This window comes from Thunnus albacares, chromosome 2 (assembly GCF_914725855.1).
Source record: "Thunnus albacares chromosome 2, fThuAlb1.1, whole genome shotgun sequence".
NCBI lineage: Eukaryota > Metazoa > Chordata > Actinopteri > Scombriformes > Scombridae > Thunnus > Thunnus albacares.
This window is the reverse complement of record NC_058107.1, coordinates 12,545,720-12,551,719: the sequence shown is the minus strand read 5'-3', so window position 1 is coordinate 12,551,719 and position 6,000 is coordinate 12,545,720.

Genomic DNA, 6,000 nt, shown 5'->3' with positions numbered 1-6,000 from the left:
CTTACAAAGCCCTTAATGGTCAGGCACCATCATATCTTGAAGAGCTCATAATACCGTATTATCCCACTAGAACACTGCGCTCCCAGTATGCAGGCTTACTGGTGGTCCCTACAGTCTTTAAAAGTAGAATGGGAGGCAGAGCCTTCAGCTATCAGGCTCCTCTTCTATGGAACCATCTACCGGATTCAGTCCGGGGTGCAGACACCCTCTCTACATTTAAGAGTAGGCTTAAAACTTTCCTTTTTGATAAAGCTTATAGTTAGGGCCGACCAGGCTCGCCTTGGATCAGCCCTTAGTTATGCTGCTATAGGCCTAGACTGCTGGGGGACTTCCCATGATGCACTGAGCTCCTCTCTCCTCCTCCTCCTCTCCATCTGTATGCATTCATGTAACATCAATGCATGTCACTAACTTTGCTTCTTCCCCGGAGTTTTTTGTGCTTTCTCATCTCACAGGAAAACCTGAGTCCCGGGCCGAACCTTCGCGGTCCTTCACAGTCCTGATGGCATCCTTCCCTGGCTATTGCTGCTTGTGCTTGTTGTTGTTGTTGTGATTGTTTTTCTTCTGTCCCCCCTCCCCCTTTCCCTCTCTCTTTCTCTCTCTCAACCCAACCGGTCAAAGCAGATGGCCGCCCACCAAGAGCCGGGGTCTGCTTGAGGTTTCTACCCGTTAAAGGGGAGTTTTTCCTTACTGCTGTCGCCAAGTGCTTGCTCATGGGGGAATTGTTGGGTCTCTGTAAATTAAAGAGTACGGTCTTGACCTGCTCTATGTGAAAAGTGCCTTGAGATGACTTCTGTTGTGATATGGCGCTATATAAATAAAAATTGATTGATTGATTGATTGATTGATTGAAGGTGGAGATTGAGAGAGTGAATGAGTAAAGAAATGAGAGAAAGGCCAGAGAGATACAGGAAGAATAATGAAGGATAGGAAGAGTTGAGGGGAGAAGTAGGCAGATGAAAGACAGGAACATAAAGAATGAATTAAAGAGATGATGTTGAGAAATAGAGAAAGGAATATGAAGAAGCAAAAGAAAGGGAAATGAATAAGAGGACAGGGGGAAATGTAAAGGATAGAAGATGACACAAGAGAGGTTGATGGGAGAGGGAGGAAGATGTAGGAGAGGAAAAGTTGATGAGACACAGGGAGATGAAGAAATGAAGGAAAAAAGGACAAGAAAGTAGATCAATAAACAGTTAAGACAGAAGATTAAGGAGGGAAGAGATGGATGGGTAAAACAAGAAAGATGAAGGAGAGGAGGAATGTAGAATAAAAGGATAGTTGGAGAAGGAGGGTGGAGAGGTGAAAGAAAACATGAAAGAGAGGAAGCGTAGATGAGTTAGGGAGCAAGATGTTGATGGAGAGAGTGAATATAGAAATAAGAGAAAAGGATGATGTCTGAAGGAAGAAAGTGGAAGAGTGAGAAAGATGTAGGAGAGGAACAGGAAAGGAAAAAGAAAATTACAGATACAGCTGAAAGAAGGTAAAGGAGAGAAAGGATGGAGAGGAAAAGGGGAGAGAGAAATAGTTGGTGGGAAAGAAAGGGAGACAGGGAGGTAAAAGAATATCAATGACAGGAAGTGGAGAGTAATGAGATGAGAAAGAAGAAGGACAGAGAGGAAGGAAGTTGATGATAGAACAAATGGAAAGGAAAATGAAACGAACAGGTAGAGTGGAGAGGTGTGAGGAGGATTACGAAGATGAACAGAGAGGAAAGGAGGGAGAATGAATGAGAGGGAGGGTGGATGGAGAGGAATGGAGATGAAAGAGCAATGGTGGAGAGACAACTAATATAAAGGCTGGAGAGATACAAGAAGAATGATGAAGGATTGGAAGGGTTGAGGGGAGAAGAAGGAAGATGAAAGACAGGAACATAAAGAATGAATTAAAGAGATGGTGTGTCGGAGAAATAGAGAAAGGAATATGAAGAAGGAAAAGGAAGAAAACGAATAAGAGGACAGGGGAAAAGTTGATGAGAGACAGGGAGATGAAGAAATGAAGGAAAAAAGTACAGGAAGGTGGAGATGTATATAATGATGAAAAGGAGGGTGGATGGTTAAATGAAAGAAGATAAAAAAAAAATCCCTTCCATCCATGAAGAATTGAAAGGATGAAGAGATAAATGAAAAAGATGTAAGGAAAGGAAGGGAAATGGACAGGAAGGATGGCAGAGCAAGGTAGAGAAAAAATGGAGAAGGTGGAGAGGTAAAAGAAAAAGGAAGGAAAAGAAAGGAGAGGCTGGGTAGATGGATAGCAGAGGAAGGAAGAAGAAAGGAAAATCAAGTGAAGGAGGATGGGAGAGAGCCCTACCTCCCATCCATGAAGGAAAAATGATGGAGATGAAGATGGAGAGGAAAAGTAGTGGAAGAAGAGATGAGGGATAGAAAGGTACAGAGTTGGACAAAAGGAGGATGGAAGGATCATTGTGGAAAGAAAGAGGGAGGGTAGGAGAGGGAGGATAAATATGATGAAAGATAAAGCAGGTGGAACAGTAAAGGAAGAAGATGAGGGATAGAAAGGTGGAGAGGCAGAGGAAGGAAGTGGAAGGAACATTTAAGAGAAAGAGAAGGACAGGAAGAGTAGAGGTGTAAAGGAGAGAGGGTGAGAGAAAAACTAAGTTTAAAGATAAAATGGTGGAAGATGATAGAATATAAAGGAAAGGAAAAGTGGATGGGTGAAACAGGGGGATTAAGGAGAGAAAGAATAGAGAGGAAGATGAAGGAGCAGGATAGGTAGAGGGTGGAAAGGTATAGGAAACAAGAGTATAGGAAGCGCAGAGATGTACAAGATAGGAAATAAGAGAGAAAGGGTGAAGAGTGAAAGGAAGGAATGTGGAGGATGGAAGGAGTATGAAAGGAAAAGTAAGAAGAATGAAGGAGAGAAAGAGTGGAGGTGTTAAGGGTGGAGGATGAAGGATAGAAAAAGTGGAGGAAAATGAAGGAAGACAGGGTGGATGGTTCAAGAATCAAGAAAAAAAATAGTGTAAAGGTAGGAGATAAAGGACAGGAGGAATGGAAAATAAAGAATGAGTTGGAGGAGATGGAGGGTGGAGAGGTGAAAGAGAAAACATGAATGAGAGGAAGAGTAGATGAATTAAGGAGCGAGATGGAGAGTGAATAGGTAAAGAAATGAGAGAAAGGCCAGAGAGATACAGGAAGAACAATGAAGGATAGGAAGGGTTGAGGGGAGAAGAAGGAAGATGAAAGACAGGAACATAAAGAATGAATTAAAGAGATGATGAGAAATAGAGAAAGGAATATGAAGAAGGAAAAGGAAGGAAATGTATAAGAGGACAGGGGGAAATGTAAAGGATAGAAGATGATGGAGATGAGAGGTGGATGGAAGAGGGAGGTGTTCAAAGAGATGAAATGTACATGGATAAATGAAGGAAGATAAAGATTTTGCAGTAGAAGGATAGAAGATGAAGGTAAATAAAAGATAGAAAAGAGAAGAGGGAAGGGTGGAGAGGTATTTCAACAAAACTGCAACAACATGACATCGAGCCTTCACATTCAGATACATATACAGAGACCCTCCTCCCCCTCACTACAAACAGCCCCGTCTATACACCAACAATATCATTTAGCAGACTGTAATAAACATATTCAGCCCCAAGATAGAAAGGATAGAAAGATGAAGGAAGCTGAAAGAGAAAACTTGGATGGAGTAAGGTGTAGGAGAGGAACAGTTGAGGGGTAAAGGAAAGGGAGGAAAATTACAGATACAGTTGAAAGAAGGTAAAGGAGAGAAAGGATGGAGAAGAATAAGAGAAGAGGAAGGAGCTGGGTGATAGCAGGTGGAGTGATATAGGAAACAAGATTAAAGTTAGTAAGCGTGGAGATATAAAGGATAGAAAATAAAAGAAAGGGTGAAGAGGAAAAGGGAAGAATGTGGAGGATGGAAGGAGTATGAAAGGGAAAATAAGAATGGAGGAGAGAAAGAGAGGAGGTGTTAAGGGTGGAGGATGAAGGAGAGAAAGATGGAAAGGCTTGAGAATCTAAGGATAAGAGATGAAGGATAGAACAAGTGCAGAGGAAAATGAAGGAAGATGATGAAGAGAAAGGGTGGATGGTTAAAGAATCAAGAAAAAGAATAGTGTAAAAGTAGGAGATAAAGGACAGGAAGGATGGATAGGTAAAATGAGAAAGATGAGGGACAAGAGGAATGGAAAATAAAGGGTGGAGAGGTGAAAGAGTAGACAAGTTACGGAGTGAGATCGAGATGGAGAGAGTAAGTTGGTGAAGAAATGAGAGAAAGACCAGAGAGATGGATAGGAAGGGTTGAGAAGAAAAGAAGAAAGATGAAAGACAGGAACATAAAGAATGAATTAAAGAAATGGTTTTAAGAAATAGATAGGAATATGACAAAGGGAAAGGGAGGGAAACGAATAAGAGGATGAGATGTAAAGGATTTATAGAAGAAGAAGAGGGAGGAAGAAGCAGGACAGGAAAAGTTGATGACAGACAGGGAGATGAAGAAGTGAAGGAAAAAAGGACAAGAAGGTGGAGATGTAAATAATGATAAAAAAGAAGGGTGGATGGTTAAATGAAAGAAGATTATACATTGTAAAAAATAATCTGTAAATTTTACAGTGAAAATCTGACACCTGAGTTGCCAGACTTTTACTGTAAAAAATACAGAATAAATCTGCATCTCGGTTACAGAACTTAACCGCGATAAATACAGTGAAAGGATGTCCATTATTTTAACGGTGAAAAACTGGCAGCTGAGTTGCCAGAATTTTACTGTAAAAAATACAGTACAAATCTGCCGCTTGTTTACAGCACTTAATTGTAATAAGTACGGTGAAGGCACTAACATTATTTTAACGGTGGAAAACTGGGAGTTGGGTTGCCAAAATACTACCGTAATAAATACAGCTTACCCACTTGTGCCATTTTGGCAGAATAAATGTTGATGTCACTGTTAGCCTTTGTTTCAAACACATTTAACACATTGGGAAAAACAAATAGTTTTTAACATTCAACTTAAACTTAACCTTAATAAATATTAACACAATCACAATCAACCACACAAATAACCTTGTTTGGCATAAAATTGTTTATTCCCATAACTTACAGTTCTCTGTGCCCCCATCAGTTAACATAAGCTGTTTGTTTGCCATTCTGAGTATTTTGTACCAAATGTTCTTGTTCTGGTTAAACAATGATTGAATAGTATTACCTTATACATGGAAAATTTGGCAGAAGTCCAAAGATTTCAACAGTCTTTCGGTATGGAAAATGCCCCAAAGTCCACAAACCATTGAAAGGGGTCAAAGGTGTTGCCTTTCTGTGGCTTGCAAAGTCAAAAAGGGGGCAGTACTGGACATCAATAATCCAACCTGGCTTGAAGGAGTGTTGAACGAAGAAGGTCAGCTGCTTCAACCTTTGCTGGTTCCATTGTGAATCAGGAGCATCAGTGCAAGCACAGAGCTGTGAGAACAAAGGCAACATTAAGCCAGTTCAGTGGGTGCATAGTCCATTAGTTGAAACACACTGCTGTGGTGGAACCTGAAGATGACAACTACAGTACACTGCTCAAACAAATAAAGTCAACAGCAAAACATCAAAATATAATTCCCAGTCAATCATACTTCTGTGAAATCAGCCTTTCAAGCTATAAAACAACACTGATTGTGAATCCAACAGGCAACAAGTAGAAATGACAGTTAATAACCAAGACATGCCCTAAAATTGAGTTATTCGGCAGGTGAGTTCCCCATATTATTTCTCTGTTTTCATTCTTTCTGGCTGATATTTTTGGTCACATTTGCATTTTGCCAGTGTCTCACCCCTGACAGCTACCATTAAGCAGTGTCTATCACCCACTGAAGTAGAGGTAATACTGATGGCACATCTTCAACCAGATAGGATGAAAAGAGAAATGGTCTGTGGACACAATCAGCAGTTTAACTACTTTTTGGGTGTCTTGGTTATTACCTGCTGCCTGTTAAATTTGCACAACAGAAGGCAAAATGGACTGCTGTTTCCTAACTGG